At 29.0% G+C, this 14115-nt stretch overlaps 1 protein-coding gene across 4 annotated transcripts in view; it reads right to left on the bottom strand.

Moving 5' to 3' along the window:
• tafa5a (TAFA chemokine like family member 5a) overlaps window positions 1–14115 on the bottom strand; it is an 816691-nt gene that overhangs the window by 333464 nt on the left and 469112 nt on the right. The window lies entirely within an intron of this gene.

Here is a 14115-nt window from a genome sequence, read left to right as displayed (position 1 = left end):
AAAAAATGGCTAATAATGCCTGAAATAATGCATTATTGGGAGTTTCACTCGAAACATATGCTTTTTTAAATCTTGCAAATGCAAAAAAGTAGTTTTTTACTCAATATGACTATAATGTTCTTAGAATCCTGAGATAATGCAAAAAGCAATAAAAATGTATTCAAACATAACTTCTAAAAAACACATGCAAAATATCTAATAATGCCTAGAGATATGTATTTTTGTTAGTTGTACTAGAAAAATTATCTTTTGTAAGGCTTGAAAAGTTAGACGTTAGTTTTTTATTCAATATAACAGTATTACTGTCATACTAAATAAGAAAGGTTTATAGTCATAACTCCAAAACCAAACATGAAATTTGTCTAAAAAAGCCTGTAATATTGAATTTATGTGAGTTTTACCAGAATCAGGTATTTCGGAAAGGATCACAAATACAAAAATTGGGTTTTACTGGCCTCATATTGGTCACACTCAAAATGACAGTTTCTGAAACATAACTCCAAAAGTAGAAATGCAAAATGTCTAATAATGCCTGAAGAAATGTATCTTTGAGAGTTTTACTGGAAACTAACATTTGGTAAAGTTTGCAAAAACCAAAAGTATTTTTTTACTAAATTTGACAGTAATGTACTTAGAATCCTGAGATAATGCGAACAAAGCAATAAGAATGTATTCCAACATAATTCCTAATCCAAACTTGCAAAATGTCTAAAAATGCCTGTGATATTGAAAACATGTGAGTTTAACTAGATACAGTTGTTTTTCTATGGTTTGCAAATACAAAAATGAGGTTTTACTCAATATGACTGTATACTGTAACACTCAATATGACAGTTATTTAAACATAACTCCTACACCACACATGAAAAATGGCTAATAATGTCTGAAATAATGCATCATTGGGAGTTTCACTCGAAACATATGCTTTTTTAAATCTTGCAAATGCAAAAAGTAGTTTTTTACTCAATATGACTATAATGTTCTTAGAATCCTGAGATAATGCAAAAAAAGCAAGACAAATGTATTCAAACATAACTTCTAAACAACACATGCAAAATATCTAATAATGCCTAGAGATATGTATTTTTGTTAGTTGTACTAGAAAAATGATCTTTTGTAAGGTTTGCAAAGACAGATGTTAGTTTTTTTATTCAATATAACAGTATTACTGTCATACTAAATAAGAAAGGTTTATAGTCAAAACTCCAAAACCAAACATGAAATTTGTCTAAAAAAGCCTGTAATATTGAATTTATGTGAGTTTTACCAGAATCGGGTATTTTGGAAAGGATCACAAATACAAAAATTGGGTTTTACTGGCCTCATATTGGTCACACTCAAAATGACTGTTTTTGATGCATAACTCCAAAAGTAGAAATGCAAAATGTCTAATAATGCCCGAAAGGAATGTATCTTTGAGAGATTTAGTGGAAACTAACATTTGGTAAGGTTTGCAAAAACGAAAAGTATTTTTTTAATAAATTTGACAGTAATGTACTTAGAATCCTGAGATAATGCGAAAAAAGCAATAAAAATGTATTCCAACATAATTCCTAATCCAAACTTGCAAAATGTCTAAAAATGCCTGTGATATTGAAAACATGTGAGTTTAACTAGATACAGTTGTTTTTCTATGGTTTGCAAATACAAAAAGGAGGTTTTACTCAATATGACTGTATACTGTAACACTCAATATGACAGTTATTTAAACATAACTCCTACACCACACATGAAAAATGGCTAATAATGCCTGAAATAATGCATTATTGGGAGTTTCACTCGAAACATATGCTTTTTTAAATCTTGCAAATTCAAAAAAGTAGTTTTTTACTCAATATGACTATAATGTTCTTAGAATCCTGAGATAATGCGAAAAAAGCAATAAAAATGTATTCAAACATAACTTCTAAAAAACACATGCAAAATATCTAATAATGCCTAGAGATATGTATTTTTGTTAGTTGTACTAGAAAAATTATCTTTTGTAAGGCTTGAAAAGTTAGACGTTAGTTTTTTATTCAATATAACAGTATTACTGTCATACTAAATAAGAAAGGTTTATAGTCATAACTCCAAAACCAAACATGAAATTTGTCTAAAAAAGCCTGTAATATTGAATTTATGTGAGTTTTACCAGAATCAGGTATTTTGGAAAGGATCACAAATACAAAAATTGGGTTTTACTGGCCTCATATTGGTTACACTCAAAATGACTGTTTTTGATGCATAACTCCAAAAGTAGAAATGCAAAATGTCTAATAATGCCCGAAAGGAATGTATCTTTGAGAGATTTAGTGGAAACTAACATTTGGTAAGGTTTGCAAAAACGAAAAGTATTTTTTTAATAAATTTGACAGTAATGTACTTAGAATCCTGAGATAATGCGAAAAAAGCAATAAAAATGTATTCCAACATAATTCCTAATCCAAACTAGCAAAATGTCTAAAAATGCCTGTGATATTGAAAACATGTGAGTTTAACTAGATACAGTTGTTTTCTATGGTTTGCAAATACAAAAAGGAGGTTTTACTCAATATGACTGTATACTGTAACACTCAATATGACAGTTATTTAAACATAACTCCTACACCACACATGAAAAATGGCTAATAATGCCTGAAATAATGCATTATTGGGAGTTTCACTCGAAACATATGCTTTTTTAAATCTTGCAAATTCAAAAAAGTAGTTTTTTACTCAATATGACTATAATGTTCTTAGAATCCTGAGATAATGCGAAAAAAGCAATAAAAATGTATTCAAACATAACTTCTAAAAAACACATGCAAAATATCTAATAATGCCTAGAGATATGTATTTTTGTTAGTTGTACTAGAAAAATTATCTTTTGTAAGGCTTGAAAAGTTAGACGTTAGTTTTTTATTCAATATAACAGTATTACTGTCATACTAAATAAGAAAGGTTTATAGTCATAACTCCAAAACCAAACATGAAATTTGTCTAAAAAAGCCTGTAATATTGAATTTATGTGAGTTTTACCAGAATCAGGTATTTTGGAAAGGATCACAAATACAAAAATTGGGTTTTACTGGCCTCATATTGGTCACACTCAAAATGACAGTTTCTGAAACATAACTCCAAAAGTAGAAATGCAAAATGTCTAATAATGCCTGAAGAAATGTATCTTTGAGAGTTTTACTGGAAACTAACATTTGGTAAAGTTTGCAAAAACCAAAAGTATTTTTTTACTAAATTTGACAGTAATGTACTTAGAATCCTGAGATAATGCGAAAAAAGCAATAAAAATGTATTCCAACATAATTCCTAATCCAAACTTGCAAAATGTCTAAAAATGCCTGTGATATTGAAAACATGTGAGTTTAACTAGATACAGTTGTTTTTCTATGGTTTGCAAATACAAAAATGAGGTTTTACTCAATATGACTGTATACTGTAACACTCAATATGACAGTTATTTAAACATAACTCCTACACCACACATGAAAAATGGCTAATAATGTCTGAAATAATGCATCATTGGGAGTTTCACTCGAAACATATGCTTTTTTAAATCTTGCAAATGCAAAAAGTAGTTTTTTACTCAATATGACTATAATGTTCTTAGAATCCTGAGATAATGCGAAAAAAGCAATAAAAATGTATTCAAACATATCTTCTAAACTACACATGCAAAATATCTAATAATGCCTAGAGATATGTATTTTTGTTAGTTGTACTAGAAAAATGATCTTTTGTAAGGTTTGCAAAGACAGATGTTAGTTTTTTTATTCAATATAACAGTATTACTGTCATACTAAATAAGAAAGGTTTATAGTCATAACTCCAAAACCAAACATGAAATTTGTCTAAAAAAGCCTGTAATATTGAAATTATGTGAGTTTTACCAGAATCAGGTATTTTGGAAAGGATCACAAATACAAAAATTGGGTTTTACTGGCCTCATATTGGTCACACTCAAAAGGACAGTTTCTGAAACATAACTCCAAAAGTAGAAATGCAAAATGTCTAATAATGCCTGAAGAAATGTATCTTTGAGAGTTTTACTGGAAACTAACATTTGGTAAGGTTTGCAAAAACCAAAAGTATTTTTTTACTAAATTTGACAGTAATGTACTTAGAATCCTGAGATAATGCGAAAAAAGCAATAAAAATGTATTCCAACATAATTCCTAATCCAAACGTGCAAAATGTCTAAAAATGCCTGTGATATTGAAAACATGTGAGTTTAACTAGATACAGTTGTTTTTCTATGGTTTGCAAATACAAAAAGGAGGTTTTACTCAATATGACTGTATACTGTAACACTCAATATGACAGTTATTTAAACATAACTCCTACACCACACATGAAAAATGGCTAATAATGCCTGAAATAATGCATCATTGGGAGTTTCACTCGAAACATATGCTTTTTTAAATCTTGCAAATGCAAAAAGTAGTTTTTTACTCAATATGACTATTATGTTCTTAGAATCCTGAGATAATGCGAAAAAAGCAATAAAAATGTATTCAAACATAACTTCTAAACTACACATGCAAAATATCTAATAATGCCTAGAGATATGTATTTTTGTTAGTTGTACTAGAAAAATGATCTTTTGTAAGGTTTGCAAAGACATATGTTAGTTTTTTTATTCACTATAACAGTATTACTGTCATACTAAATAAGAAAGGTTTATAGTCATAACTCCAAAACCAAACATGAAATTTGTCTAAAAAAAGCCTGTAATATTGAATTTATGTGAGTTTTACCAGAATCAGGTATTTTGGAAAGGATCACAAATACAAAAATTGGGTTTTACTGGCCTCATATTGGTCACACTCAAAAGGACAGTTTCTGAAACATAACTCCAAAAGTAGAAATGCAAAATGTCTAATAATGCCTGAAGAAATGTATCTTTGAGAGTTTTACTGGAAACTAACATTTGGTAAGGTTTGCAAAAACCAAAAGTATTTTTTTACTAAATTTGACAGTAATGTACTTAGAATCCTGAGATAATGCGAAAAAAGCAATAAAAATGTATTCCAACATAATTCCTAATCCAAACCTGCAAAATGTCTAAAAAGGCCTGTGATATTGAAAACATGTGAGTTTAACTAGATACAGTTGTTTTTCTATGGTTTGCAAATACAAAAAGGATGTTTTACTCAATATGACTGTATACTGTAACACTCAATATGACAGTTATTTAAACATAACTCCTACACCACACATGAAAAATGGCTAATAATGCCTGAAATAATGCATCATTGGGAGTTTCACTCGAAACATATGCTTTTTTAAATCTTGCAAATGCAAAAAGTAGTTTCTTTACTCAATATGACTATAATGTTCTTAGAATCCTGAGATAATGCGAAAAAAGCAATAAAAATGTATTCAAACATAACTTCTAAACAACACATGCAAAATATCTAATAATGCCTAGAGATATGTATTTTTGATAGTTGTACTAGAAAAATTATCTTTTGTAAAGCTTGCAAAGTTAGACGTTAGTTTTTTATTCAATATAACAGTATTACTGTCATACTAAATAAGAAAGGTTTATAGTCATAACTCCAAAACCAAACATGAAATTTGTCTTAGAAAACCTATAATATTGAATTTATGTGAGTTTTACCAGAATCAGGTATTTTGGAAAGGATCACAAATACAAAAATTGTGTTTTACTGGCCTCATATTGGTCACACTCAAAATGACAGTTTTTGATACATAACTCCAAAAGTAGAAATGCAAAATGTCTAATAATGCCTGAAGAAATGTATCTTTGAGAGTTTTGCTGGAAAAAAAACATTTGGTAAGGTTTGCAAAAACCAAAAGTATTTTTTTACTAAATTTGACAGTAATGTACTTAGAATCCTGAGATAATGCGAAAAAAGCAATAAAAATGTATTCCAACATAATTCCTAATCCAAACGTGCAAAATGTCTAAAAATGCCTGTGGTATTGAAAACATGTGAGTTTAACTAGATACAGTTGTTTTTCTATGGTTTGCAAATACAAAAATGAGGTTTTACTCAATATGACTGTATACTGTAACACTCAATATGACAGTTATTTAAACATAACTCCTACACCACACATGAAAAATTGCTAATAATGCCTGAAATAATGCATCATTGGGAGTTTCACTCGAAACATATGCTTTTTTAAATCTTGCAAATGCAAAAAGTACTTTTTTACTCAATATGACTATAATGTTCTTAGATTCCTGAGATAATGCGAAAAAAGCAATAAAATTGTATTCAAACATAACTTCTAAACAACACGTGCAAAATATCTAATAATGCCTAGAGATATGTATTTTTGTTAGTTGTACTAGAAAAATGATCTTTTGTAAGGTTTGCAAAGACAGATGTTAGTTTTTTTATTCAATATAACAGTATTACTGTCATACTAAATAAGAAAGGTTTATAGTCATAACTCCAAAACCAAACATGAAATTTGTGTAAAAAAGCCTGTAATATTGAATTTATGTGAGTTTTACCAGAATCGGGTATTTTGGAAAGGATCACAAATACAAAAATTGGGTCTTACTGGCCTCATATTGGTCACACTCAAAATGACAGTTTTTGATGCATAACTCCAAAAGTGGAAATGCAAAATGTCTAATAACGCCCGAAGGAATGTATCTTTGAGAGTTCTACTGGAAACTAACATTTGGTAAGGTTTGCAAAAACCAAAAGTATTTTTTTACTAAATTTGACAGTAATGTACTTAGAATCCTGAGATAATGCGAAAAAAGCAATAAAAATGTATTCCAACATAATTCCTAATCCAAACGTGCAAAATGTCTAAAAATGCCTGTGATATTGAAAACATGTGAGTTTAACTAGATACAGTTGTTTTTCTATGGTTTGCAAATACAAAAATGAGGTTTTACTCAATATGACTGTATACTGTAAGACTCAATATGACAGTTATTTAAACATAACTCCTACACCACACATGAAAAATGGCTAATAATGCCTGAAATAATGCATTATTGGGAGTTTCACTCGAAACATATGCTTTTTTAAATCTTGCAAATGCAAAAAAGTAGTTTTTTACTCAATATGACTATAATGTTCTTAGAATCCTGAGATAATGCAAAAAAGCAATAAAAATGTATTCAAACATAACTTCTAAAAAAACACATGCAAAATATCTAATAATGCCTAGAGATATGTATTTTTGTTAGTTGTACTAGAAAAATTATCTTTTGTAAGGCTTGAAAAGTTAGACGTTAGTTTTTTATTCAATATAACAGTATTACTGTCATACTAAATAAGAAAGGTTTATAGTCATAACTCCAAAACCAAACATGAAATTTGTCTAAAAAAGCCTGTAATATTGAATTTATGTGAGTTTTACCAGAATCAGGTATTTTGGAAAGGATCACAAATACAAAAATTGGGTTTTACTGGCCTCATATTGGTCACACTCAAAATGACAGTTTCTGAAACATAACTCCAAAAGTAGAAATGCAAAATGTCTAATAATGCCTGAAGAAATGTATCTTTGAGAGTTTTACTGGAAACTAACATTTGGTAAAGTTTGCAAAAACCAAAAGTATTTTTTTACTAAATTTGACAGTAATGTACTTAGAATCCTGAGATAATGCGAAAAAAGCAATAAAAATGTATTCCAACATAATTCCTAATCCAAACGTGCAAAATGTCTAAAAATGCCTGTGATATTGAAAACATGTGAGTTTAACTAGATACAGTTGTTTTTCTATGGTTTGCAAATACAAAAATGAGGTTTTACTCAATATGACTGTATACTGTAACACTCAATATGACAGTTATTTAAACATAACTCCTACACCACACATGAAAAATGGCTAATAATGTCTGAAATAATGCATCATTGGGAGTTTCACTCGAAACATATGCTTTTTTAAATCTTGCAAATGCAAAAAGTAGTTTTTACTCAATATGACTATAATGTTCTTAGAATCCTGAGATAATGCGAAAAAAGCAATACAAATGTATTCAAACATAACTTCTAAACAACACATGCAAAATATCTAATAATGCCTAGAGATATGTATTTTTGTTAGTTGTACTAGAAAAATGATCTTTTGTAAGGTTTGCAAAGACAGATGTTAGTTTTTTATTCAATATAACAGTATTACTGTCATACTAAATAAGAAAGGTTTATAGTCATAACTCCAAAACCAAACATGAAATTTGTCTAAAAAAGCCTGTAATATTGAATTTATGTGAGTTTTACCAGAATCAGGTATTTTGGAAAGGATCACAAATACAAAAATTGGGTTTTACTGGCCTCATATTGGTCACACTCAAAATGACAGTTTCTGAAACATAACTCCAAAAGTAGAAATGCAAAATGTCTAAAAATGCCTGAAGAAATGTATATTTGAGAGTTTTACTGGAAACTAACATTTGGTAAGGTTTGCAAAAACCAAAAGTATTTTTTTTACTAAATTTGACAGTAATGTACTTAGAATCCTGAGATAATGCGAAAAAAGCAATAAAAATGTATTCCAACATAATTCCTAATCCAAACGTGCAAAATGTCTAAAAATGCCTGTGGTATTGAAAACATGTGAGTTTAACTAGATACAGTTGTTTTTCTATGGTTTGCAAATACAAAAATGAGGTTTTACTCAATATGACTGTATACTGTAACACTCAATATGACAGTTATTTAAACATAACTCCTACACCACACATGAAAAATTGCTAATAATGCCTGAAATAATGCATCATTGGGAGTTTCACTCGAAACATATGCTTTTTTAAATCTTGCAAATGGAAAAAGTAGTTTTTTACTCAATATGACTATAATGTTCTTAGATTCCTGAGATAATGCGAAAAAAGCAATAAAATTGTATTCAAACATAACTTCTAAACAACACATGCAAAATATCTAATAATGCCTAGAGATATGTATTTTTGTTAGTTGTACTAGAAAAATGATCTTTTGTAAGGTTTGCAAAGACAGATGTTAGTTTTTTTATTCAATATAACAGTATTACTGTCATACTAAATAAGAAAGGTTTATAGTCATAACTCCAAAACCAAACATGAAATTTGTCTAAAAAAGCCTGTAATATTGAATTTATGTGAGTTTTACCAGAATCGGGTATTTTGGAAAGGATCACAAATACAAAAATTGGGTTTTACTGGCCTCATATTGGTCACTCTCAAAATGACAGTTTTTGATGCATAACTCCAAAAGTAGAAATGCAAAATGTCTAATAATGCCCGAAGGAATGTATCTTTGAGAGTTCTACTGGAAACTAACATTTGGTAAAGTTTGCAAAAACCAAAAGTATTTTTTTACTAAATTTGACAGTAATGTACTTAGAATCCTGAGATAATGCGAAAAAAGCAATAAAAATGTATTCCAACATAATTCCTAATCCAAACTTGCAAAATGTCTAAAAATGCCTGTGATATTGAAAACATGTGGGTTTAACTAGATACAGTTGTTTTTCTATGGTTTGCAAATACAAAAATGAGGTTTTACTCAATATGACTGTATACTGTAACACTCAATATGACAGTTATTTAAACATAAGTCCTACACCACACATGAAAAATGGCTAATAATGTCTGAAATAATGCATCATTGGGAGTTTCACTCGAAACATATGCTTTTTTAAATCTTGCAAATGCAAAAAGTAGTTTTTACTCAATATGACTATAATGTTCTTAGAATCCTGAGATAATGCGAAAAAAGCAATACAAATGTATTCAAACATAACTTCTAAACAACACATGCAAAATATCTAATAATGCCTAGAGATATGTATTTTTGTTAGTTGTACTAGAAAAATGATCTTTTGTAAGGTTTGCAAAGACAGATGTTAGTTTTTTATTCAATATAACAGTATTACTGTCATACTAAATAAGAAAGGTTTATAGTCATAACTCCAAAACCAAACATGAAATTTGTCTAAAAAAGCCTGTAATATTGAATTTATGTGAGTTTTACCAGAATCAGGTATTTTGGAAAGGATCACAAATACAAAAATGGGTTTTACTGGCCTCATATTGGTCACACTCAAAAGGACAGTTTCTGAAACATAACTCCAAAAGTAGAAATGCAAAATGTCTAATAATGCCTGAAGAAATGTATCTTTGAGAGTTTTACTGGAAACTAACATTTGGTAAGGTTTGCAAAAACCAAAAGTATTTTTTTTACTAAATTTGACAGTAATGTACTTAGAATCCTGAGATAATGCGAAAAAAGCAAAAAAAATGTATTCCAACATAATTCCTAATCCAAACGTGCAAAATGTCTAAAAATGCCTGTGATATTGAAAACATGTGAGTTTAACTAGATACAGTTGTTTTTCTATGGTTTGCAAATACAAAAATGAGGTTTTACTCAATATGACTGTATACTGTAACACTCAATATGACAGTTATTTAAACATAACTCCTACACCACACATGAAAAATGGCTAATAATGTCTGAAATAATGCATCATTGGGAGTTTCACTCGAAACATATGCTTTTTAAATCTTGCAAATGCAAAAAGTAGTTTTTACTCAATATGACTATAATGTTCTTAGAATCCTGAGATAATGCGAAAAAAGCAATACAAATGTATTCAAACATAACTTCTAAACAACACATGCAAAATATCTAATAATGCCTAGAGATATGTATTTTTGTTAGTTGTACTAGAAAAATGATCTTTTGTAAGGTTTGCAAAGACAGATGTTAGTTTTTTATTCAATATAACAGTATTACTGTCATACTAAATAAGAAAGGTTTATAGTCATAACTCCAAAACCAAACATGAAATTTGTCTAAAAAAGCCTGTAATATTGAATTTATGTGAGTTTTACCAGAATCAGGTATTTTGGAAAGGATCACAAATACCAAAATTGGGTTTTACTGGCCTCATATTGGTCACACTCAAAATGACAGTTTCTGAAACATAACTCCAAAAGTAGAAATGCAAAATGTCTAATAATGCCTGAAGAAATGTATCTTTGAGAGTTTTACTGGAAACTAACATTTGGTAAGGTTTGCAAAAACCAAAAGTATTTTCTTTACTAAATTTGACAGTAATGTACTTAGAATCCTGAGATAATGCGAAAAAAGCAATAAAAATGTATTCCAACATAATTCCTAATCCAAACGTGCAAAATGTCTAAAAATGCCTGTGATATTGAAAACATGTGAGTTTAACTAGATACAGTTGTTTTTCTATGGTTTGCAAATACAAAAATGAGGTTTTACTCAATATGACTGTATACTGTAACACTCAATATGACAGTTATTTAAACATAACTCCTACACCACACATGAAAAATGGCTAATAATGTCTGAAATAATGCATCATTGGGAGTTTCACTCGAAACATATGCTTTTTTAAATCTTGCAAATGCAAAAAGTAGTTTTTACTCAATATGACTATAATGTTCTTAGAATCCTGAGATAATGCGAAAAAAGCAATACAAATGTATTCAAACATAACTTCTAAACAACACATGCAAAATATCTAATAATGCCTAGAGATATGTATTTTTGTTAGTTGTACTAGAAAAATGATCTTTTGTAAGGTTTGCAAAGACAGATGTTAGTTTTTTATTCAATATAACAGTATTACTGTCATACTAAATAAGAAAGGTTTATAGTCATAACTCCAAAACCAAACATGAAATTTGTCTAAAAAAGCCTGTAATATTGAATTTATGTGAGTTTTACCAGAATCAGGTATTTTGGAAAGGATCACAAATACAAAAATTGGGTTTTACTGGCCTCATATTGGTCACACTCAAAATGACAGTTTCTGAAACATAACTCCAAAAGTAGAAATGCAAAATGTCTAATAATGCCTGAAGAAATGTATCTTTGAGAGTTTTACTGGAAACTAACATTTGGTAAGGTTTGCAAAAACCAAAAGTATTTTTTTTACTAAATTTGACAGTAATGTACTTAGAATCCTGAGATAATGCGAAAAAAGCAATAAAAATGTATTCCAACATAATTCCTAATCCAAACGTGCAAAATGTCTAAAAATGCCTGTGGTATTGAAAACATGTGAGTTTAACTAGATACAGTTGTTTTTCTATGGTTTGCAAATACAAAAATGAGGTTTTACTCAATATGACTGTATACTGTAACACTCAATATGACAGTTATTTAAACATAACTCCTACACCACACATGAAAAATTGCTAATAATGCCTGAAATAATGCATCATTGGGAGTTTCACTCGAAACATATGCTTTTTTAAATCTTGCAAATGCAAAAAGTAGTTTTTTACTCAATATGACTATAATGTTCTTAGATTCCTGAGATAATGCGAAAAAAGCAATAAAATTGTATTCAAACATAACTTCTAAACAACACATGCAAAATATCTAATAATGCCTAGAGATATGTATTTTTGTTAGTTGTACTAGAAAAATGATCTTTTGTAAGGTTTGCAAAGACAGATGTTAGTTTTTTTATTCAATATAACAGTATTACTGTCATACTAAATAAGAAAGGTTTATAGTCATACCTCCAAAACCAAACATGAAATTTGTCTAAAAAAGCCTGTAATATTGAATTTATGTGAGTTTTACCAGAATCGGGTATTTTGGAAAGGATCACAAATACAAAAATTGGGTTTTACTGGCCTCATATTGGTCACTCTCAAAATGACAGTTTTTGATGCATAACTCCAAAAGTAGAAATGCAAAATGTCTAATAATGCCCGAAGGAATGTATCTTTGAGAGTTCTACTGGAAACTAACATTTGGTAAAGTTTGCAAAAACCAAAAGTATTTTTTTACTAAATTTGACAGTAATGTACTTAGAATCCTGAGATAATGCGAAAAAAGCAATAAAAATGTATTCCAACATAATTCCTAATCCAAACTTGCAAAATGTCTAAAAATGCCTGTGATATTGAAAACATGTGGGTTTAACTAGATACAGTTGTTTTTCTATGGTTTGCAAATACAAAAATGAGGTTTTACTCAATATGACTGTATACTGTAACACTCAATATGACAGTTATTTAAACATAACTCCTACACCACACATGAAAAATGGCTAATAATGTCTGAAATAATGCATCATTGGCAGTTTCACTCGAAACATATGCTTTTTTAAATCTTGCAAATGCAAAAAGTAGTGTTTACTCAATATGACTATAATGTTCTTAGAATCCTGAGATAATGCGAAAAAAGCAATACAAATGTATTCAAACATAACTTCTAAACAACACATGCAAAATATCTAATAATGCCTAGAGATATGTATTTTTGTTAGTTGTACTAGAAAATTGATCTTTTGTAAGGTTTGCAAAGACAGATGTTAGTTTTTTATTCAATATAACAGTATTACTGTCATACTAAATAAGAAAGGTTTATAGTCATAACTCCAAAACCAAACATGAAATTTGTCTAAAAAAGCCTGTAATATTGAATTTATGTGAGTTTTACCAGAATCAGGTATTTTGGAAAGGATCACAAATACAAAAATTGGGTTTTACTGGCCTCATATTGGTCACACTCAAAATAACAGTTTTTGATACATAACTCCAAAAGTAGAAATGCAAAATGTCTAATAATGCCTGAAGAAATGTATCTTTGAGAGTTTAACTGGAAAAAAAACATTTGGTAAGGTTTGCAAAAACCAAAAGTATTTTTTTACTAAATTTGGCAGTAATGTACTTGGAATCCTGAGATAATGCGAAAAAAGCAATAAAAATGTATTCCAACATAATTCCTAATCCAAACGTGCAAAATGTCTAAAAATTACTGTGATATTGAAAACATGTGAGTTTAACTAGATACAGTTGTTTTTCTATGGTTTGCAAATACAAAAATGAGGTTTTACTCAATATGACTGTATACTGTAACACTCAATATGACAGTTATTTAAACATAACTCCTACACCACACATGAAAAATGGCTAATAATGCCTGAAATAATGCATCATTGGGAGTTTCACTCGAAACATATGCTTTTTTAAATCTTGCAAATGCAAAAAGTAGTTTTTTACTCAATATGACTATAATGTTCTTAGATTCCTGAGATAATGCGAAAAAAACAATAAAATTGTATTCAAACATAACTTCTAAACAACACATGCAAAATATCTAATAATGCCTAGAGGTATGTATTTTTGTTAGTTGTACTAGAAAAATGATCTTTTTTAAGGTTTGCAA

The sequence above is a fragment of the Nerophis ophidion genome, linkage group LG10 (assembly GCF_033978795.1).
Source record: "Nerophis ophidion isolate RoL-2023_Sa linkage group LG10, RoL_Noph_v1.0, whole genome shotgun sequence".
NCBI lineage: Eukaryota > Metazoa > Chordata > Actinopteri > Syngnathiformes > Syngnathidae > Nerophis > Nerophis ophidion.
Note: the sequence above shows the minus strand (reverse complement) of the source record. Positions and strands in the feature narration are given on the sequence as shown.